Raw genomic sequence first — 25,621 nt, forward strand, 5'->3', positions numbered from 1 at the left:
ATTTGATCCAATCCTTAGTTTGAGCAAACACGCCCATGGTGAGAAGAGATCAGAAAGCTTCATCAAATTCAAGCAAGGCAAGATACATCAGATGGATTGATAATAGGCTTAGACCCAACATCAGAATTATGAAGAGGCAAATCGAGGATTTGAAGATACAACTAAGCCAGTAGAAATGATTTCCTTAGCTAAAGAAAATCACACAGCAGACAAGTTTCAAGGCAGATGAGAAGGAAATTTCAAGATAAAGAAGCTCAAGCTAGTCGAATTTGGCATGTAAGCTATGTTTTTGAAATTACATAGCAGTTTCGTAGCGCGCTATGAAACTGCTGTAGGTGTTGCCTAATGCACAGCATTTTCGTAGCGTGCTACGAAACTGCTGTAGCTACATATTATCATTCGATGGGCCAATTTTGAAGAAAAAAGGGAAATATTTTTGGAGCAAGGTACACCTACCATGGAAAACAAAATAATCAAATTCATTTTTATGCAAATTAAAAGAAACAAAGAAGGACATTTGTGAACTCCAAAATTTCATGTTATGAAAAAAGTAGCCGACTTCCAAGGGGATTTCCAAGAAATGGAAAACTCATTTCTGAAACATGAAAGAGTTTTTCATTCTTAAGATACTGAAGTACAAAAACCTCTTCCACTTTCTTCAAATCCGTTATTATTTGAGAGAAATGAATGATCAAACTTACGCTACGAAACTGCTGTAGGTGTAGTTTTTCACAAGAATATTTTTACACCTATTTTTCAAAGACTCATTCTGGGCGGTAGGAAAGATGTTTCGAAAAACCAAGAGAGGTTTTTTTTCAGCATGGATTGTTTCACAAACAATTCCTTCATTTTTTCCAAATAAAGTTTTTATGAGAAGTTATGAGCTCTGTCCCAAGACCTATTTTTCAGCTAGAATAGAGCAAGGGACAGTCTCCTAGTTTCTAGGAACAACAAAAGGATGAGTCATCAAGGGCCAGCTGGAAGGTTATGAGCAACATCAAATTCGACTTCATGGAGTTTTAGGTGCCAAAGAATGTTTTAAATTTTTATATAAGGTTGTTGTAATCATAATAAGGAGTTACACTCCTAGTTGTATTAGATCTCTAGGACTCCTAGTTAGCTGTCCTTTGTATTAAATAGTTAGTTTTAAGTGTCAATAGGTGTCAAATTAGGAGGAATTCGAATTCCCCTCATGCTGGAGGAAGGAATCTACATGAATTCTATATATCGGAGAAGAACTAATGTATTAAGGGTTGGAAAATGTTAGATAAAAGACTACTTTTGTAAATGCTATGCAGGGATTGATATATAGAAGCAGTTGGACTTTTCTGAAGCTGAGATTCTTAGTGTACTTCAATGAGCTTCATATTTTATCTTTGATATGCTTTACTTCCGTAGTCTTAATTCTTATTACTCAGAATTCATGGAGGAACATGCTCTGAATTCCTTTAAGTGTTAAACTATGGTGAATTGAGTTCTTGGGTCCTATCTTTGGATATTTTTCTTCAATGTTTTAATACTTATTACTCAGAATTCATGGTTACTCATGCTCTAACTTCCTTTAGGTATTACACTCTGATCTATCACTTTAAATTCTTTCCTTTTGAATACCTTGATGTATCATTACTCAGAATTCATGCCCACATGCTCTGACTCCTATGAACTTCAAGTTATTGAGACTTTCTTGAATGTGTCACTCTTTCATTGAAGTATATACAAGCCTCAATTTTATAAGAAGAGCTATTTTTTATCCTTATCTCTGTCACTGACTCCATAGCCCAATGGTAGCAAGTCTCCATCTTCCAATCTACAAACATATAAAATCACAAACCATAGAGTTAGCCATCTATCCATATCTTTAATCAATATCATTAACCCTTTAAGAGAGCCCTCCTAGGCTAAGGAGGGTAAGCCTTAGCTAAAAGATTGGTTTGAAATAGTTACACTGAGATAGTCTGATCAGCAGCCTATCAGGGTCCTATTTTGGTGATAACATTTTGGTGCATCTGCCGGGTGCCTCAAGTCTATTCATTCCCGAAATCAAGAAGCTGAACTTCTAGTCCGATCAGTAGCCTATCAGGGTCCTATTTTTGTGATAACATTTTGGTGCATCTGCCGGGTGCCTGAAGTCTATTCATTCCCAAAATCAAGAAGCTGAACTTCTGAAGGTAGCAGGAGCTTAGTCATCTTTTTGAGGCTGCAAAACTACCTTGGCGACTCCACACATCGAATAAGAAATTGGAAGGTGACTCCATTGCTAGAAGATCAGTAGCTTGATGAAGTTTAAAGATGAGTTCCACTGCGAGAATGAAGGCCAGGTATGGTCCTATGAATCGGTCTCATATCCCTAGTTTTCTAAATCCTATGCCAAAGGTTGATTGGTTAGAGGATCTTCCAATATTCAAATATGAAAAGAAAGACAATGCTTCTTTTCATTTGGTTAGGTTTCATATGCATGTATAGAATCTTAAGGTTCAATTTCTTGAGGATTGTCTCATGAGGATGTTTATGACCACTTTAGAAGGAAAAGCATCGTCTTGGTATAAAAGTTTGGAAAATGGTTCAATATATTCGCTTGCTAGTTTTCATGATGAATTCTATGAGATGTATAAAGAATCCCATCCCTCCTTGTTGCTGGTCCAAGATTGTTGTAAACATTCTTTGAGTCTTATTCAATATTTGGAGGATTTTTATGATGGTGATGAATTTATGGATGAAGAAATCTTAGAGGCTCTTCATAACAATACATTTCAACACCAAGAAGAAAGTATAACATCCCATGAAATGCAACATGAAAATCAGCAGGGGTTTACTTATGAAAACCATGTTCAATCCTCTGATATTGATGTAGAGATGCAGCAGACTTCTCAGTCTTTGAATCATAATGAAGATGAAAATGATTACACACAACAAGAAGAAATACTGAATTTTTTTTTTTTATGACCCTCAGGCAGAGGAAAAGGTTGTTCATTTTTGTAATTCCTTGCAGCAGCTTGCATCAAAGAATGATCTTTATAATGAAGAAAATTACATTGTTTGTGGGTATCATTCAGAAAGGCAGTTGGATAGCATATCAAAGAAATCGTGTGTGGCTGAGAATCAATTGTCTAAAGATGTAGAATGTTATGATGATCATCAAAATAAAAATGTCCTCTTTGACCCTATAAATGAATACATGGCCAAGCTTTGCACACCAATTTTTCATTTTCATTTGCATTATGAAGAGCAGGTAGATTATGAGTTGATTTGGTCATCTCACTACCATGGTTATTTTGAGGTTGAATGCAGTCAAGAGCCTCCAATATCAGAAAGGACAATTGATTAGCTTTATTGGAAATATCATGTTGCTTGACCTAAAGTGGAAATTGCAGCTAGTAGGTAGGTAGGAAAATGAAAATAAGCTCAAGGTTGACTGAGCATTTTTTCAGTAGATATAGACTTCTTTCTCCTACAATGATCATCAAGCTTAAGCCTGAGGTGAAGGCCCAAGGAACTTAAAGGAGATGTTTGTCAAATAAATTTTTGTTCATCATAAGAGGATAAGGCACTGGAACTGCAGGTTCTTAGTTTACCACAAGGGCACACTATCCCAAGTGGAGCCACTGTTATCATTGACAAAATTTCAAAGAAAAAAGGTAAGGGAAGAGTTAATTGATCCTGGACATATTCATGCTGATCTTGGTCATGTTCATGCAATAGACATTTGATCCAATTCTTAGTTTGAGCAAGCAAGCCCATGGTGAGAAGAGATCAGAAATCTTCATCAAATTCAAGCAAGGCAAGATACATCAGATGGATTGATAATAGGCTTAGACCCAACATCAGAATTATGAAGAGGCAAATCGAGGATTTGAAGATACAACTAATCTAGCAGAAAGGATTTCCTTAGCTAAGGAAAATCAGACAACAAACAAGTTTCAAGGCAGATGAGAAGGACATTTCAAGATAAAGAAGCTCAAGATAGTCGAATTTGGCATGTAAGCTGTGTTTTTGGAATTAGACAGTAGTTTTGTAGAGCGCTACGAAACTGCTGTAGGTGTTGCCTAATGCACAACAGTTTCGTAGCGCGCTACGAAACTGCTGTAGCTACATATTATCATTCGATGGGCCAATTTTGAAGAACAAAGGGAAATATTTTTGGAGCAAGGTACACCTGGCATGGAAAACAAAATAATCAAATGCATTCTTATGCAAATTAAAAGAAACAAAGAAGGACATTTGTGAACTCCAAAATTTCATGTTATGAAAAAAGCATACAACTTCCAAGGGGATTACAAAGCAATGAAAAACTCATCTCTGAAAAGTGAAAGAGGTTTTCATTATTAAGATACTGAAGTACAAAAACCTCTTCCACTTTCTTCAAATACATTATGATTTGAGAGAAATGAATGATCAAAATTGCACTACGAAACTGTTGTAGGTGCAGTTTTTCACAAGCATATTTTTACACCTGTTTTTCAAAGACTCATTCTGGGTGTAGGAAAGATGTTTAGAAAAAAAAGAGAGGTTTTTGTTCAGCATGGATTGGTTCACAAAAGCCTCCTTCAGTTTTTCCAAATAAAGTTTTTATGAGAAGTTATGAGCTCTGTCCCAAGACCTATTTTTCATCTAGAACAGAGCAAGGGACAGTCTCCTAGTTTCTAGGAACAACAAAAGGATGAGTCATCAAGGGCCAGCTGGAAGGTTATGAGCACCATCAAATTCGACTTCATGGATTTTTAGGTGTCAAATAATGTTTTAAATGTTTAGATAAGGTTGTTGTAATCATAATAAGGAGTTACACTCCTAGTTGTATTAGGTCTCTAGGAATCCTAGTTAGCTGTCCTTTGTATTAAATAGTTAGTTTTAAGTGTCAATAGGTGTCAAATTAGGAGGAATTCGAATTCCCCTCATGCTGGAGGAAGGAATCTACATGAAATCTATATATGGGAGAAGAACTAATGTATTAAGGGTTGGAAAATGTTAGAGAGAAAGACTACTTTTGCAAATGCTATGCAGGGATTGATATATACAGAAGCAGTTGGACTTTTCTGAAGCTGAGATTCTTAGTGTACTTCATTGAGCTTCATATTTTATCTTTGATATGCTTTACTTCCATAGTCTTAATTCTTATTACTCAGAATTCATGGAGGAACATGCTCTGACTTCCTTTAAGTGTTAAACTATGGTGAATTGAGTTCTTGGGTCCTATCTTTGGATGTTTTTCTTCAATGTTTTAATACTTATTACTCAGAATTCATGGTTACTCATGCTCTGACTTCCTTTAGGTATTAAACTCTGATCTATCACTTTAAATTCTTTCCTTTTGAATACCTTGATGTATCATTACTCAAAATTCGTGCCCACATGCTCTGACTCCTATGAAATTCAAGTTATTGAGACTTTCTTGAATGTGTCACTCTTTCATTGAAGTATATACAAGCCTCAGTTTTATAAGAAGAGCTATTTGTTATCCTTATCTCTGTCACTGACTCCATAGCCCAATGGTAGGAAGCCTCCATCTTCCAATCTACAAACATATAAAATCAGAAACCATAGAGTTAGCCATCTATCCATATATTTAATCAATATCAATAACCCTTTGAGAGAGCCCTCTCAGGCTAAGGGGCTAAGCCTTAGCTAAAAGATTGGTTTGAAATAGTTACACTGAGATAGTCTGATCAACAGCCTATTAGGGTCATATTTTGGTGATAACACAATGGATAAATTTCCCTGGTCAAGAATCTAGTCCATGGAATTGTGGTGCCTAAACTTTTCTTCATAGATGATGTGGTTTGAGATCTTCCATGCACCTCTCTAACTATATGTAAATATCAATACCTCCCTAACTAAGAGGTAGTGTTGGAAAATGTAACTAGGTTCAATCTTCATAATTGTACTTGAAGTCAAAAGGTAATAAAAATAATTTTATTATTAAATTGAATTGACTTATTAAAGCATGGGTTTCATTCTTGGGTGAATTATAGGTCAAGCCTCCATTGTAGGCTTTAGGTTATTATCAAAATCATTTATTATTGGGTCAAAGACTCCTCCATCAAGTCATCTTCTTCAAGAAAAGTCATCAAGTCAAAGTCTTCAAGTCGGCTTCATATAAATTATCCTCATGTTAGCCTTCTACAATGTCACACCTATTCACATGGTCATGTCATCCCATTAATGATGGACAAAACACTATATAGACCTAGCCGAGCTTGTCACATTTCATTACCCACAGAGCTTGAATTTTAGAGTTAGTTTTTGTGGTCTCTATGCAATAGTTCGGTGATCTCAAGACATTAATTAACTCATGAATCAAAAAAAGGAGTGCAGATTTTAGAGTAATACGTTTCTGTGCTTTTATAGAAGATAAGTTCGGATAATCTCAGAATTCAGTGCAATTACAATTAGCCTCAGATTGGAGATGCTGATTGTAGTTTTCTACTACCACAGTAGTAACCCAAGTTCGATGTTATTTTTGTCTCAGTATAACATAGTGTTCAGGGCTCAGTATTGCAATAGTGAAAGTCTCAACATAGTTTATCTCTATAGTAACATAGTGATGAGGCTTCAAAACATTCATGAAAATCACAGTATATTACAGTGATGAAATATTAGTGAATTAAGGTCTTGATGCTATGAAAATGAAGACTTCAGTGTTTCCACAGAGACAAGAATTCGATACCTTAATGAAAATGACTCGTTTGTTGGAAATAATACCAAGATGGGGGGGGGGGGGGGGGGGGGGGGTGAATCAACATCTACAATTAAATAATCTTTGATTTCCCAATCAGATTTATATACACTACTTCAGGGAAGTCAACTTGCGTGTGCACGCTACTGTGATTAAAGAAACTAGCATATACCCAGAGAAATTATGATTTAGTTAATTTATCATGTGTTGATCTTTAATGAGTGCATAAATATCTTACTATACAATAACTATGTGTAGTAATAACATAATAAATCATCACACATAAGAAACACACATGAACACCAAGATTTAAGGTGGAAACCAAATGCGGGAGAAAAACCACTTGCTGTTGTCGTCTCTGTCTTATTTTTAATATAAAGAAAATATGTTTACAATATTGTACTAGTTTAGGCTCATACTAGTATGTAGGGACCCACCTGCAGAAGGCTACAACCTTCTCTCATTCTCTAGCTTCTAATTGAAGGGAGATGCAACCGCTAGCTCTTGTACTAGCCTATATGCTTACTAGTACATATGTGACAACCTACAGAAGGCTACGACCTTCTTTCTTCCTCCAAGGACCACGTTTCATAAATTTTAAGAATGCATGCTCCTAGTTCACAATAACACAATATGAAGGCCTCGTTTCATTAAATTTTCACACTGGACCCACCAAAAAATTTGAAGCTCAAACCATATAATAATAACTACATCAACCAACAATCAATCAATTTGGATAGTCAGATCGCAATCACCAGAAGAGTATGCTGAAACCCAAAAACTTGCATCATCATTTAGAACCAGATGCAATCTCAAGAATCATACATTAGAATGAATACACTACTTTAATAAACCCAATCTGCATGTATATGCTACTTCCTTTAACCAAACCTACATATACCTCCAAAACTACTGAAACATAAAACTTCTGAATCAAATTTGTACCAACCAGTAATATTCTAAACATCTACGATCAAATTACAAAAGATCTAGACATTCAACAACAATGATCACCCTTCTCACTTAATCAATAAATCAATCAGACTCAATCTCATTATGCATTCAGTTCTACTTTCATATCTAAGAAGACATCATTGAGAGACAATAGTAAACCAGCCGCACTGATCAGATAGATCAATCATTTCTGAATAAAAGGCTTTTCTTTTGTATACGCTACTTGGAAGCTTCGAACCGATGTGTATACATGCCTTCACCAAGGTGAACCAATGTATATATCTTCAAATACTAACTTACATATTCGCTACTATTCTAGATTTCAGACATACCCAAATCATGAAATTAAAGAATAAAACATGTGTAAGCAATTAGATCTAGCCCAACCAATATCAGATCATTCAATGATAAGTCATTTCAGGTCTCATGATCCTGATCCAACATTGAATTCAAGGTGCACACAGTATTTCATATTATATCGTAAGCATATCCTTTGCAACACAAAATGTACTTCAAATAGAAGTGTTCCTCAGAATCCATTTCACTTGCACACTTGGCCCTTCGATCTTCTCCTCCTTATATATTTTTTGTCCTTTCTCAATACCTCAGACCAAAACAACACTTAGACCCTGTGGTATTCTTGGATGTGATGAAATAGTCATTACTCCACTCAATATTGTGGGCTGATAACATGGTATTTTCCCTTGGTACTCTTTAATCTTGAATTTCCTTGATTTTCCAATCCATACATGCTTTTCCTCTTGTGAAAGTGCGTGCATACATATATGCTCTTTTGCTTCTGTTAACCCGTGTGTATATGCTGATTTGTCAAAGTGAACTTGCGTATATAACTTAAGCTACCTTACAACATCATTTTCCTTCAACTTCTTGATTCTGATTAGTAGATCTTTGTTCTAACTTCCTATTATTCTATACCAATTCCCTGTTACCTCTAAATTGACCTGTTACAATGTGAGTTTCCTTTTATCAAATCTGAACTAACCTGTGAGTGAGTTTCCATCAAGGACAACACTTGTATCATAATTCCAACAATCTCCCCCTTTGGACTTGATGGAAACCATATGGGTGTTGATTGCTTCAAGTTGTTGACCATGTTAGAGATATCAAGCAACATCAAAATACTCTCCCCCTTTGACATCAAGGGCAAAGGGTGGTCCTAGATATTCTCCCCCTTTAGGATACACTATGTTATCCATGCTCCCCCTGAGTACACGTAGAGCTTGGAGAGAAATTTTTTAAAAGAATAAGATGAATCTATAACGCAACTAGGTGAGTATGACCTCCCTAACACCAATGACTCATACATACATCAATCACCCAACCAAGTGGGGATATACCCAAATTTGAATCATCCACCCAACCAAGTGAGGATATACCCAAATTTGACTCATCCACCCAACTAGGTGAGGATATACCAATTATTCATACATGACTGAAGTATATAAATTATTACATCATACATCCCACGCATAATGAGGATACAAATTACATTATATGTCCAATAGGACTCATTCAAAAAATAGAGTATGACAGAAGGAGACATATTACACCCTAGATCTTTCCATGGCCTATGTAACAATTGATATGAATATCTGAAACCATAATTGAAGTCATCAACCATAATGCCAACAATGAAATTTTTTTGTGAAGGCTAATGCTCCCCCTGAACGTATCCTACCTGTGCATTTTCAACAAATCATTTATCAATGCATCTTCATCAGTTAGATAAAAATCAATGAACAAAGAATATTAGCAGAGTGTAATCATCAATATCAGATTGAGCACCCATATCAGAGTTTGACCCACTGTTTTTCTATTAGAAAAACATATATGCTCCTACTGCCAGAGAAACTCGCATATATACATGAATATCCTTCATGAAACCCGCGTATAGGAACCTTCCTCTAAAAACTGGATTTAACCGTAGGATGATGCAGAAACTACTCCCTGCTTTTGTCTGAGATATTCAAATGTTTATCTAGAAATCAGTTTGGTGAATATATCAGCAACATGTTCTTGGAGGGAACATACTTCAATTTAACCTTTTGTTCAAGCACTTGTTCTCGTAGAAAACGGTACTTAATGGGAATGTGCTTGGTCTTGGAGTGAATGACTAGATATTTCGAAATGCTAATGGCACTTGTATTATCACATAAAATGGAGATGGGTGAAGTACATGTGATTTGAATATCTTGCAATGTTTTCATTATCCAAAGTAGTTTTGTGTAGCAAGATGCAGCAACCACAGATTCTACCTCAGATATAGATAAGAAACTCAAACTTCATTTCTTGCTGAACCAAGACACTAACCGCGATCCCATATATAATGCACCTCCACTAGTGCTTTTTTGATCATCAAGATTTCCTACTTAATCTGCATCTATATATGCATGAAGAGTAAGATCTTTATATTTTGGATACCATAGAACGAAGTCTTGAGTTCCTTGAAGATATTTGAAATATTCTTTTTACAGCCTAAAGACATGATTTCTTTGGATTTTCTTGGAACCTTCCAACAATTTCTATTGTATGCATGATATTAGGTCTCATACCTATTAGATAATTCAGACTTCCAATCATAGATCTATATGCCGGTTGATTCACTGTAGGTGATTCATCATTAGAACTGAGACTGAATCATGTTACCATTGGAGTACATACTGGTTTAGAATCTTCCATTCTGTACTTCTTCAGAATCTGCATGAGATATTCAGTTTCTGAAAGAAAATACCATCTTTTGTTTGTTGTACTTGTAGACCAAGAAAATAAGTAAGTTGACTAAGTAAGGACATTTCAAATTCTTGCTACATAACTGAAGCAAGCTCTGACTCATAGATTCTTCATTGTTGCCAAAGATGATATCATTAACATAAACAACAACAATGAGTAGTTTATCATTCTCAATATTGGTGTATAAGTTGCTATCTGCAGATCCTGTTGTGAACCCTTTTTGTTGTAGATATTTGTCAACACGATAATACCAAGCCCTTGGAGCTTGTTTGAGACCATAAAGAGCCTTTTTGAGCTTGAATATAATATTTGCATCATTTCCTAGAATGAATCCTTCTGGTTGTTCAATATAAACTTCTTCTTTTAACTCTCCATTAAGAAATGCAAATTTTACATCCATTTGATACACTTTGCATTTCTGAAAACTTGAAAGAGAAAGAAACATTCTTATGGCTTCAAGTATGGAAATAGCTTCAAATGTTTCTTCAAATAATATACCTTCTTATTGAGCATACCCTTTATAGACAAGTCTTGCATTGTTTCTAATAATCTCTCCATTTTCGTTCAATTTATTCTTGAATATCCCATTTGTTCCTATAACATTTTTATCAGGATGTCTGGGAACAAGTTCCCAAGTATCCTTCTTTTCAATTTGGTCAAGTTCTTCATTCATTTCCTTAACCCAACATTCATCTTTGCTAGCTTCATTAACATTCTGTGGTTCTATGGAGGATAGTAATTCGAGATAACTGAAAGCTCCTACAAGAGTTCTTCTGGATGATTCTTTTGAACATACCTGGATGGAGTCTTTTCCCTGTTAGTTGTATATTCTTCTAATGCTTCATTGTTTTCTTCCTCTATATAGTTTTTTTTTTTATACAGGAAAACATTCAACATATTCCTCATTGTCATCATTCTTTGTCTATTCCACATTTCTTCTTGCTTCATCAATTACTACATCAATGCATTCAACAATTTTCCGTAGTCTCTTGTTATAACATTTGTATCCTTTACTTCTAGATGAATAACCAATAAGAATTCCTTCGTCTTCTCTAGGTTCAAACTTACAAAGTTTTTCGTCAGTCTTTTTTATGAAAAATTTTCTTCCAAAAACTCTAAACTGTTTTATAGTAGGAGGCTTACCATACCAAATTTCATATGGAGTTTTATCACTATTTCCCCAAACATTAGGTTTGTTGAGAATAGTCATGATAGTAAATTCAACTTCAACCCAGAAGGTGTTAGGAGTTCTAGATTCATCAAGCATAGCTCGAGCCATTTGTTGAATTGTTCTATTCATTCTTTCCAATATGCCATTTTGTTGAGGAGTTCTGGCAATAGATAACTACCTTTTTATTCCATGTTGTTCACGAAAATAAAAAAGTTCATCTGATATGAATTCTCCCCCTCGATCAGATCTGAGACATTTTATTTTTTGATCTGATTCAATTTCAACTAAATCTTTGAAGGCTTTAAACTTTTCAAATGCTTCATCTTTATGCTTTAGTATACCTATCCAACACATTCTAGAAAAATCATCAATGAATAAATAAAGTATTCTTCTCCACAAGGTGAATTTTTCCTTATTGGTCCACACAAATCAGTATGGATGAGTTCAAGAGGGTTACTTGTTGATCCTTATTTTTCACTGAAATGAAGTCTGGTTTTCTTACCGACTTGTCATGGTTTGCATATGGTATTTTATGGGACGATGATATCTAGAAGATCATGAAACACCTTGAGCTTGCATGCTTTTCTTATTTGAGAAAAGCTTAGATGCCCCAATCTTATGTGCCATAACCAGTTTTCATATGCTTTTCTCAGATATCATTGTTTTTGTCCTCCTTTTAGTATGTATAAATTTCTTGGAGTTCTTGTACCTTTGATTACGATCTTTCATATATCAAGCTCATGAACCACAAATCTGTTTGATTGAAACACAACTTCATTTCCTCGATCACACATTTGACTAACACTCAAGAAGTTATGTTTTAAACCATCAAAATCCACGACATTTCTAGATTTAACCTTTTATTTCAAATAAACATAGCCTTTACCTTTAATGATAGCTGGTGTGTCATTTCCAAAGGAGACATTATTTTCCTTTTCTAAAGCATTAGATGAATGAAGTTTCTCTTTATCACTTGTCATGTGTTTAAAGCATTCGTTGTCAATGTACCACTGATTTTCTTGTCCTTCTGCAAACAGATCTATGCCACATCTTTCTGATTGAAATTCCTTCTTTCTCCATACCATAGAATTTGATGATGTTTTCTCCTTTTGAATTGTTGGTTGAATTTTTCTCCTACATTTAGATTCTTCATGACCAAATTTATTAAAGAATGAACATTCAGTTTCATGTTCAAAAGGAGAAACATTATTATAAGAAATTTTCTTGATTCTTGTTATGCTCCTTTGATTTTGTGCTTCTCTAGTCATGATAGCCTTGTAAGAAACACATTGAGCAGCCTTATGCCCAAAGTTATGGCATGAAAAACATTGTCCATTAAAGAAGTTTATGTTATCATAGAATATTTTTGTATTGTATACTTTTTTGTTGATGCTTCTATTGATGTTCATCCTTGGAGTAAATTGAGCATGATTTACTTGATGAGTACTTGTATGATTTTTCTAACGATTGACATATTGTTCATTAGTCTTTGCTGCCTCAAGATAGCTTCTGGTGGAGGCTAATGGATTTTGTGATTGGGATGTTTCTTCAGTATATCCAACACCTGTCTTTATAAGAGGAGAATGTTGAACCTTGATGATTTCATTTAAATTTTCTGATCCTTTATCAAATCTAAGATTAAGATACTTTGTCTTCTCAAGTTCTTTTCTTAGACCCACAGCTTCACATTCTAGTTTTTCATTGTGATTTTCTCTTTCAGTGAGTTGATGTGTCAACATGTCTATAAACATATTCTTTTCTTCCAAACAAATTTTGATTTTAGTGATTTCTTCAAGAAAGTCTTCCTCTTCTAAGGCATCCAAAAAATCATCACTGTCATAAGTCATGAGTAGTTTATAATCTTGTTTAGTTTCATATTCATCACTATTGGATAATCCATAATTGTCTTCATGAGTATAGTAACTTCTTCTATTAATAACCTATTTTCTATTTCCTTTTGTATATTCCTTTTCTTTTTCATGATTATCTTTGTGAGGACATGTTGCAGCATAATGGCCAACTCTACCACAAGCAAAGCATTTGAATGGTAGCTTACCTCTGAATCTTTCGGAACCCCGTTTAAGCTTCTTGACAAAGTTTACCTCATATTCTGAAGTATATCCTGATTCATTGTTCTCTTTCTTATCTTTTCCCTTTTAAAAAGCTTTGAAATCAGCTTCTCTCATATATGATGGACCTCCTTTCCTCATTTCAGATGTAGTTAGAATTCCATGAAGTTGAACCACAGTAATAGATTGAAGATCCTGCTTTTCTTCTATGATAGATACTTTTAACTCAAGTTTAGAAGACAAAGATCTAAAAATTTTCTCTACTAAAGTAGCCTCCTTTAGCTCTTCACCCAGATTCTTGATACAATTAATAATCTCATCTACACGCAAAAAGTAAGTAGCAATTCTTTCATCACTATGCATCTTAAGAGTTTCATACTAAAATCTGAGAGTTTGGAACTTAGCACGTTTTACCTTGGGGTCTCCTTCGTAGCTATGAATTATTTTGTCCCATATCTCTTTGGCTATCTTGAGCTGCATGAATTTGATGAATTCTGATTCTGACAGACTTCCCAATAAAGTATTGAATGTTCTGGCATTGGTTTCATATAAATCATTACCTATTGTATCTGTAGGTATTGCTGCTAGAAATTGGTATCCTCATTCAACAATTTCCCAAACATCGGCTCCAAGTGAATGAAGATAGGCTATGGTTCTTATTTTCCAATATACCAATTTTTTTCCATTGAAGATTGGTGGTCTGATAGATCCCATGTATTCATGATTGTTCATCTGCAAATATCTCCCTTCAAGTGATCAAGCTTCTTCTGAAGGACCAGCTCTGATACCAATTGTTAGAAATAATACTGAGAGGGGGGGGGGGGGGGGTGAATAGTATTTATAATTCAATAATATTTAATTTCCCAATCATATTTATATACGCTACTTCAGTGAAGTGAACTTGCATGTGCATACTACTATGATTAAAGAAACTCGTGTATACCCAGAGAACTTATGATTTAGTTAATTTATCATGTGTTGATCTTTAATCAGTGCATCAATATCTTATTATACAGTAACTATGTGAAGTAATAACATAATAAACCATCACACATAAGCAACACACATGAAGACCAATATTTAAGGTGGAAACCCAATCTGGGAGAAAAAGGACCAGCTATTGTCATATTTGTCTTCTTTTTAATATAAAGAAAATATGTTTACAATATTGTACTGGTGTAAACTCATACCAGTATGCAAGTAGCCACCTGTAGAAGGCTACAACCTTCTCTCATTCTCCATATTCTACTAGAAGGGAGCTACAACCCCTTAGCTCTTGTACTAGCCGATATGCTTACTAGTACGTAGGCACCGACCTACAGAAGGCTACGACCTTCTTTCTTCCTCTAGGGACCATGTTTCATAAATTTTTAGACTGCATGCTCCTGGCTCACAATAACACAATATGAATGTCTCGTTTCATCAAATTTTCACATTGGACCCATCAGAAGCTTTGAAGCTCAAACTATATAATAATAACTACATCAACCAACAATCAGTGAATCTGAACATTCAAATCACATTCACCAGAACACTGTGCTGAAACCCAAAAACCTTCATCATCATTTAGAACCAATTGCAATCTTAAGAATCATACATTAGAATGCATACGCTACTTCCTTTAACCGAACCTACGTATACCTCCAAATCTACTGAAACATAAAACTTATGAATCAAATCTGTACCAACCAGTAATATTCTGAACATCTACTGTCAAATTACAGAGATCTATGTAGTCAGCAACAAGCATCACCCTTCTCACTTAATCAATCAATCAAACAGACTCAATTTCCTTATTCATTCAGTTCTACTTTCATATCTAAGAAGACAACATTGACAAACAATAGTGAATCAACAACACTGATCAAATAGATTAGTCATTTATGAATAAAAAGATTTTCCTTTGTATACGGTACTTGGAAGATTCGAACTAGCATGTATACGCGCCTTCACCAAGGCGAACCAGCGTATATATCTGCAAATAATAACTTACAACTTCGCTGTTATTCTAGATTTCAGACATACCCAGATCATGACATTAAAGAATAAACCATGTGTAAGTAATCAGATCTAGCCCAACCAATATCAAATCTTTCAATGATAAGTCATTTCAAGTCTCATGATCCAGATCCAACATGGAATTCAAGGTGCACACAGTATTTCATATTATATCATAAGCATAGCCCCTGCAACATAAAATGTACTTCAGATATAAGTACTCCTGAGAAACCCTTTCACTTTCACACTTGGCCCTTTGATCTTCTCCTCCTTATATAGTTTTTGGCCTTTCTCAATACCTCCAACCAAAACAACAATTAGAACTTATGGTATTCTTGGATGGGATCAAATAGTCATTACTCCACTCAATATTGTGGGCTAATACCATGGTATTGACCCTTGATATTATTTAATCCTGAATTTCCTACATTTTCCCACCCATACGTGCTTTTCCTCTTGTGAAAGTGTGTGCATACGTATATGCTCTTTTTGTTTTATTAACCCGCGTGTATACACTTCTATGTCAAATTGAACCTGCATATACAACTTAAACTACCTTACAACATCCTTCTTCTTCAGCTTCTTGATTCTGGTCAGTAGACCTTTGTTCCAACTTCCTGTTCTTTTGTACCAATTCCCTGTTACCTCTTAATTGACCTGTTACAATGTGAGTTTCCTTTTATCAAATTTGAACTAACATGTGAGTGAGTTTCCATCAAGGACAACACTTGTATCACAATGCCAACATCTTTGCTAACAAAGATTAAGGATGACTTGATGGAGGGAGTGTAGTCTAGTTTGTAAGGGTCATGGTCTTCTCTTTTTGAATCTACTAAAGGAAGAATTTTGACCAGGTTTTCCCCAAAGAGTAGGGTATTTACTGGGTTGTGTGCCTATATATTGTGTTCTCTCCTATTTATTGCTTGGCATTAATCTTGTTGGTAAGAAAAGATAACTAAGAGAACAAATACTAATAATGAAAATATCACAAGTTAATTCCATTAAGAGGAAAATCATTTAAACTTCTTAACTTATGGATTTTCCAATAGGAGGGGTTACGACTAACACATACAAAAAAGTAAGAGCATGGTTGGATGGCTAACTAACCTATGGTTTTGAAACCAGACTTTGATTTGCTTGGCCTCTATGTTGGACAGTAGGGGGCATTCTCGTATGAGCTTTCGACAACAAATAGAATTAGGTTTAGGACAATCATGGTAGAGTCGTTCTAATACATATTATTGACCATATGGATTTGGAGGTATGAATCAATTCCCATGCAAAACCTTTCAACCAAGTGCTCTATGATACGCCTGGGTAGGCCTAGATTTAGGTTACCTCTCCACAATCTTCATACTTCTTATTCTCTTCAAGTGATCAAAAATAGTGAAGCAACAAACAAGGAGGGTTTTGCAGCAAAGTTCTTTATCACAATATTCAACCATGTGGCCCATAAAAATTTTCCATCATCATGGTCTAATCATTGCTAATAGGATTAAAGGTATTTATGTGGTGTTATTTTAGATGAACAATTTAGCTTTATTTATAGTACACAAATTCATGATGTCAATGGAATAGCACAGGAAGAGTTTCATACAATCAAGGTCCAGAAATTCCAGCCATTTGCTAAACATTGATCTGTTTAAAGCTTATGATAAAGTGAATTGATGGTATCTCAAGTTGTTGCTTCTACAAATAAATATGAATTTCCAAATTGTTAAGTGGATCACTGGATGTTTGAAATCAACATAATTTGCTGTACTCATAAACAGTTCTACTTTAGGGTTTTTCTAATGACTCGACAAACTTGAGGTCCACTTCATTTGAAGATTTTAGACTTGTTTTGTTATGCAATATTGTTCACAAACTCATTTCAAAAATCATTGCTAACATTTTTAAGGGTATTGATCTAGTGTTATTCCAGATTAACAATTTGGCCTTCTTGAATCTTTACAGTACACAAATTCATGATGTCATTGGAATAGGACAGGAAGGATTGCATACAATCAAGGTTCTAAAAATTCTAGCAATTTTGATGAAAATTGATGTCGCTAAAGCTTATGATCAAGTGAATTAGCTATATCTCAAGTTTTTGGTTCTACAAATAAATTTGAATTTGAAGACTGTTAAGTGGATCATTGGATGTTTGAAATCAACATCTTTTGTTGTGCTCATAGATAGTTCTCCTTTCAGTTTTTTCTGATGCATCAAGAGGCCTTAGTCAAGGGTGTCCTTTTTCTCCCTCCCTATTTATATTAGTAGAAGAAGGATTTAAGTATGTCAATAAAATATGCAAGGGAAAAAGGGAAATGAAAGGATACATATCTAAAAAATTGTGGTTATATCCCACTTTTTCTTCGTAGATGATATCATAATATTTGGGTAAGGTTTTGGACATCTATTGTAAAGCTACAAGATGAATTCCAATGATAATTTTCAATGAGATAGAGGAAAAGGTAAGATATGCAGATTGTAGGCTATGAATTTGTTTCCTAAAAGCTATTTTGAATATCAAGGTGTGAAATATTTGGGCCTTAGAAAGATTTGGTGAGGCCCTAAATATTTCTAAGTATGTTGATTGGCAGTAGTTGTGTAACAAAATAGAACCTCGAAATTTTGTGTGGTGTAATATACGGTTGCCTGAAGATGAAATATTAATTCTAGTAAACGCTCTTTTAGAGAGTATTCTTGTATAATGTATTTAAATAGCACATATTCCCAAAGGAATTTTAGACCAAATCAGGGAAAAAAAATGTTTCAGCTTCTTATGGAAAAGGAAAAAGGAAAAAGAAAAAGTAAGGAATTCCTTTGGTCAAATGGACAAGAGTTGCAAATGTAAAGGAATATGGTGGTTGGGGTTTAAAGAATATTAATGCTTTCAATGTAGCCCTGGTTGTAAAAAGTTTATGGAGGTTAGAATATATAATGAAGGTCTCTAACAAAAAGTTACGAAGATACACCTATTCAATCTCATTACACCTACAAAAGTCAGCAGATAGGACGTTTCAAATCTACCTAGGCCCTGGCCTTACTTTATGCCACACCCCTCTTGATATCTACATTAAGAGGGCCAATGAAGAACATTCAAATTCATAGGCCACATCATCAATATATATATATTGATTAGGGAAGATAATAAAAATTGTTGGGAGATTCAACTATCTTAAGAATATGAAAAATAGAGTTGTATTCACAAAGGCCAAAGTAGGGGGAAACCAACCATTCAACAGGCACCAATCTATAATGCATCCACTGGACCAAACATAGCAATCAATCACTTTACTTTGTTTCTTGCAATAGATACATGACCTTGAAAACCGACGACGCATCTTCCATATCAACCCTCAATTTGAACCTATCACTTTGAAATATTTTCTCTCCCTTGGTGTTAAGACTTTCACAAAATTTGTAACAAAGCGCTATCTCTTATGATTTATGTAAGTGTCAACAATTTCCAGAACTCGATGTTCCTTTTTATAAATTATTTTGAGAAACACACTATGAGGTGGCAAGTTGCACCACATAATAGAGTTCCTGTAGTTTATATGCCAAGTTTGAGATGTAAGTACTTTGCAAATTCCACCCAATGTAAGAAAGACACATTGTGAAAAATTAGAAGACCATTAAATCTTCTTCAAATAGGAATGTCTAGCTAGCTGTAAGGGAACTTATTGAACTTTATGAGGCTTGATTGAATGTCATTACACCTACAAAAAGCCAACAGATAGGACCTTTCAAATCTACCCAGGCCTTGCCCTTAATGTATGCCGCACCCCTCTTGATATCTATATTAAGAGGGCCAACAGAGAAAGTTAAAATTCATAGACCACATCATTAATATAGATTGATTAGGCAAGATAAGGAAAATTATTGGGAAATTCAACTATCTTAATAATCTGAAACAATAGATTTGTGTTCACAAAGGCAAAAGTAGGGGGAAACCGACCATTCAACAAGAACCAAGCTCTAATGCATACACTTGACGAAACATAACAATCAATCACTTTACTTTTCCTCTTGCAATAGATACATGACCTTCACAACCAGCGATGCATCTTCCATATCATCCCTCAATTTGAACCTATCACTTTGAAATGTTTTCTCTCCCTTGGTGTTAAGACTTTCACAGAATTTGCAACAAAGTGCTATCTCTTATGATTTATGTAAGTTTTAACAATTTCCAGAACTCGATATTCCCTTTTATAAATTATTTTAAGAAACACAATATGAGGTGGAAAGCTGCACCACATAATAGATTTCCTCCAATTTATATGTCAAGTTTGAGATGTAAGTACTTTACAGATGCTACCCAATGGTTTCACTTCACCCATCCATTTCTGACATACTATTAAGGTGGTCTGGACCACACATATGGGCACTAGTGGATGGCTTAATAATGGTGAAGCCTAATTGTTCTACGTTTTGGTTGTTTTTGTTGGAACTTGACTATAGAATTTTGATCAAGATTTTGGTTCTTCATTGTTTAAAATGTGACTTTTAACGCATAAATGCATTCAACACTTTGAAAACCTGAGGCACTCATATTGTTATAGTTTACCAACCCCCTATCCCTCCAAGGTTTGGAAAATTCTCACTATTTTTGCAAAATTGTTGGTTTTGGCATTTCATCAAACAATTTGGCTATTTTCTCTGTTTTTTTTTTTTTTTTTATTGTGAGTTTCAAATTATATTTTGGTGTTTTTGACATATAATGGCATTGAAAATACAAGAAAAATAAAATCCAACAATAATACAACAACACACTAATAGTTTGTGCAAAGATAAGGGCCAAGTCTTTGTTATAAATCAATGCATTATAAGTTGTCCTCTTTTTTTTGGTATGGATGTGGAAATATGGCCTATTGTACATGATTGTTATTGGTCCAAATCAAACCTAGTATAGACTAAATCCGTGTCCCTCTATTCTCTTCCACGTTCTAGCCCTAAAACACAAATATGTTCCTCCCATAATAGGTACCTTAGTTCTATTTGCAAATAGTGAGAAGTATGGCCCGATTTCCACTTTATTTCAGACTTCCACGACCCTCCAAAATATTCTTTAGCCATCATCTCATGAAATATTACTGATACTAGTTGGGAAACCCTATAACTTCTTCAAAATTCTCCCCTTTTTATGTTAAGGAAACCCGTTGAATTCACTATTATTAATCAAGGACAATTACAACCTGTAAGTGCACCCTCCTGCCATAGAAACTTGGCCTATATAGGAGGTATAAACCCTCTTAACACTATGTAAATAACACAGAGATTCACTCTCTAAAAATTTACTAATACACCTTTCTTAGAGGGTAAACATGACCCACAATTTATTGTCAGCAACAGTAGTCAATACATCCAAGAGAATGATCCTCTTTTAAGGAACTTGTGTGCCATTCTTGATGGGATTTTACCCTTGTAAAATATCTGCTATGAAATCCAGAGATTTCTCAGAGACTTATGCCCTCTAAGCCAATAAGAACCAGTCCACACTGTTGAGTTGTGTAAAAGGTATGTTTTTCCTCCTCATTTACTTGATTAATCATATGGTTTTTATGAATTTTCTCTCGTCTTAAACATATTATCGGAGTAAGACCTTGAAGAATGAACGAAAAGTAGCATTGAACAAGTTAAATTCTTTTAGCATTAAAAGCCTAAGTTTTCACTTGTTTATGCGCAGGATGACTGGATTGGACAACTGTTATTCCTTCGAATAAGAAAACAACGTCAAGAAAGGAAGATGTCATTATTCTAGCTGTGTGGTCCAAGCTAAAGACAAGAGGAAAAACACGAAATTGATGTGGAAAATCTGATTATTCAGCCAAGAAATCCTGAGGATTTCCCGATCCTCAAGATAAGCTCCAATTATTCTAGTAGTTCATAGAGAATATTTAACACTAGTAGATGACAAAGAAAAACAACTATTGTAATCATTTTTAATTTCTAGAAAGACCGTGAATGTAGATTCAACCTTAAGGGTTGTAGTGATTTTGTAATTTCTTTTTGAAAGTTGATGAAAGACTTGGTGTTTCACATTAAATCCTTATATTGAGCTTCTATATCAGTTCCTCCTAGAGGCTTTGGGCCCGGTCGCTGGAAGATCTACTGCTCATTTGTATTATTTTGATTATTAGATACTGTTAAGATTTATATTATTGTTCCTTCTACAGGTTGAGATAGATTAAGTTTTATATCTTGGTTAATATAATTTTTATAATTTACAAAAAAGTAAGTTTTGTATATGATTGTTGTTTCCTCTCTGTATATGCTTTCTGCGGTTACTTGTATCTTTGGATGCTCCATGTGATCAACATGATTTGAGTAGTTTCCTTTAATAGGTGTGGATTTGATTATTCAGTTTGATTTCCTTTTGGTATTTGGAATATTAGATTAATATCTTTGTCTGAAGTAGTTTACAATTGATTTATCGTTTCAATTTCAAACTGTAGAATAATATTTGTTTTGCATTTGAATTTCTAGAGTCAATGAGCTATTGAGAAATTGTTTATTTCTACAACTATTAGTTAGGATTTAGGATTAATTACATGTATCCCAATATTTGATTGTTATCACACTGACAATGCTTGCAACTTTGAAATAGAAATAAAAATCCCAGGTTGGCATATTAATGAAGGATTAAGATTGATTTATAAAGTCATCTTAGTGCACCAACACACTAAATTATTTTTCTCAATATTTCCTTCAGCAATTGTTGGGGACTAAATGCCCTCAATTTAGCCTCCAATATTTGTTGCCATAATACATTTTGACCATTATTTTACCACAGGGAATTTTAGACACCAATGGAAGGAGAAGTGAACCCAAAAATCTCTAGAACTTCACTATTCAAATATGGAATTACAAATTTATCTCATGACACATTTATTTGTGGAATAATTCAAGAGACTAGTACCTTAGTGAGTCCCAAATCCTCCCTAGTCTACATCCATGTCAAATTTGTCTTTGACGACAATGCACCCAATGGTGAAACCTATATGATCTCACTCCAATCTAGCTAGCGTGGGTTTCTCACCACAAAATCAATGATTATAATGGATGTATGTGATGAAGTAAAAATAGAGACCTTTCTTCTTACTCTTGATGAGCATTCTAGGGGATTCTTGGATGAACTTGATCTTGATCTACCTTCTGAAATCAAAGAGACATTTCTGGCTATTTTGGTTTGATGGAAAAGACCCCTAATGCTCATGAAAAAGAACATGGAAGGAAATACACATTGATGAACCCGGTGTTTAAGAAGGTGCCTCAAACTCTAATATGGCTAGTATTTCAGGCCAAAGTGTTGAGAAAATGATCTCTGACATTGAATTTAACAGTCGCAAGTCCCATTTTTTGTATGTTAATGACTGCCTAATTTACGATACAGTGAAAAAGGTGATATAGGATTTGTTTATTAAGTTTCAAGTAACATTCTCTCACTCCCTTGATGATGAAGGCACTGAAACCATTACTTGAAATTAGAAAACAACATATAGAAGTCATATATGGTGCATTTTGAAGGTTCTCCCCTATATAGCAATCATGATCATTATGACAAGGAAATGTGTTCCGACAAGGAAGCCTCCCTAAAAAATTAATTGTATGATAATACTAGTTTGGCCTTTGAAAATGACAGAGACACCAAGAACATTGATTAGCAACCTGGCTATACAAAAGAGAAAATCTTTGCTCAATTACAGAAGTATAGTCCAGATTTCATAAATGATGTTTTCAATGGATGGCATGAGGAAAAAAATGTGTAATTATACCTCCAGTCCTGGTTTGACAGACCAGTTCAGTGAAAATCCAGCTAACAAAAATACGACCAACTTTGATTTTAAAATAAATTTGGAATTGATGTGGAGTTTATAAATTGATGAAGAGACTGTTGGCTTGAGAGGGCCTAACCCAGCTTCAACGTTAATTAGCAAAACAAATCCCTACACTACTGGCCCTTTTGTCATCAACCTACGAAGCGTAGACCGAAGTCTTACCCGAAACAAGTTTCCGCACCCTGAGATGGTTGAGATGTTGTTTGATTCCCTCTATCCCTGCCTTTGTGTAGGTTACTTAACTTTAGGGCTTGCAAGATGAGCCCTCTATCCCAGCCTTCAATACCTCTGTGAAAGGGTACGGTCGACCTTCGCGCATCCCTAACCTACTACGCAGGTACTTTCGCAATATTAGGGCAGCAGCCCATGTAGATTCCCAAATTACTCTAAGTGTCTTACTTATCTTATTAGATCATTAAATTTAACACCGTGTAATAGATATCCTTGATCACGTTCAGTTATCCAATGTAATTGTATTCATTCGCACATCATATAAGCATCATAAAGGATATTCATACATAACATATGAAGATGCATCAACAAAACAAAGACATGAAAATTACAGAATATCTCTCTTTATTAATGTATTCCAAGTGTTTACAAACTCTGTCCACCCTGTGCACGCAACTACAGGGGTCCGTGCACTCAGCTGACGAATTTTACCCTAGGCCTATGTGCACTCAGTTGCAGAGCCTCTACCTACACTACGACCCAGGACATAGACTTCTTACTTCAGAGCTACGACTCGCTTACATTATTCGCTGATTTGTTTTTCTAACTACTTAGAGATTAGCTCTTTTTATACAATCCCATGGTCTGCGGACCATGGGTAAATATCTTATAGCTAACTCTACTTTACAACACTAAGGGTAGACTACCCTTTATGACACATGACACCTTCATGCTCCGCGACCACAAAATGTAGAGTCTTTACAATTTTATTACAGAATTTGACTCAAACATGGGCTTTTAGCCGCAAAACTACCCTTGGGGGATCCTTCTCCCAACAAGCCCCCAAAAAAAACATCGTGACTTGCCTTTGAGTCACTCGGTAGACGCAGAGATCTTTTCACGAAGCTAATCCAGCTTGACTTGTATGACCGCAACCTCAGTCGTGCACTGAGTTGCCGCCTGCTTCGCGTCCTCTGTTTTCTGCTTGGTCATTGATCCTGTGCTGTTAGCCTGAAGCCTTTATTGCTTCACTTACAGAGTCGCAAGCTTGCCTTTGATATTTCCTATCACTGCATAAGCCTCCTCCAGCCAGGGCTTTAATCTCGCCTTCTACACTACTTCCTTTTGCAGTGCTACGTCCACCTGTTCCTTCAGTTGCTTGGCCTCCTACAGCTTCGCTAGTCTCTGTGTCAGTGTAATGGTTCATGCTATGCCCTTAACCTCATCGTAGCACTACTATAGCTCATGCACTTCTGTCTTTAGCCTCTATATATTGGGGTCCTCCTGCAGGCTTGTCAGGACCTCAAATGGTTTCTCAATCAACTTTGTGCATTCTGCTACTACACTCTCCACCGCAGTTACTGCCTTTGTGACAGCCGTTGCCCGTTGTTCCTTTACTTCGAGCAGTGTTGAAGGTTGTGCTGTCAACTATAGCTCTATAATGTGTAGGATCAACTCCAACTGAACCCGTGCCATCTCATTCTGAGTGTTGCGCACCCCTGTGACGAACTTGCAGATGTGTACCTCAATTCGTTCTTCCTCCGAAATGGGAAACTTTGGGACCATTCAGCACGCATCCTCAATGACCTGCATAATCCTCTTTCTTTGATTGGTCTCCATAGTCTCAACAGTGATGGAAACATTTTTATATAGGTCCATCTATTCGTTGTTAATCCCTTGTTCGTTGATTACCTAGAGGGCGCAGTGCTCACGGGCCCTTAGTTCTGCAATTACTCCATCCTGCAAGAGGTGGAGTGCTTCATGCGAAAGTGTTGCCAGGTTCAACCCAACTTTCTTTAGGGCACTGACAGTGGGCCTATCAGCCCCATTTTCTGTGGTCAATGCTCCATCAAGCAGCACTATCACACTGAAAGCCTTCATGCGTAGCATATCGACAACCTCTGAAGTGCCGATAGCCAAGCTGGCAGACACCATGCCAGCTTATGACACGCGGGTCTGCAACTCCTGTAACCCAGTTTGGATGGACCCTAGGATGATCTACTGCTAT

General features: G+C 35.4%; 1 pseudogene; it reads right to left on the reverse strand.

The window, feature by feature from the left end:
• LOC149157507 (homeobox-leucine zipper protein ATHB-8-like) overlaps nucleotides 1-24,820 on the reverse strand; it is a 95,415-nt pseudogene extending 70,595 nt beyond the window's left edge.
• Between the last annotated feature and the right edge of the window lie 801 nt (nucleotides 24,821-25,621).

Source organism: Pinus tabuliformis, chromosome 5_2 (genome assembly GCF_031772625.1).
Source record: "Pinus tabuliformis cultivar Carrire ecotype Pingquan chromosome 5_2, CPIR1, whole genome shotgun sequence".
Taxonomy (NCBI): domain Eukaryota; kingdom Viridiplantae; phylum Streptophyta; class Pinopsida; order Pinales; family Pinaceae; genus Pinus; species Pinus tabuliformis.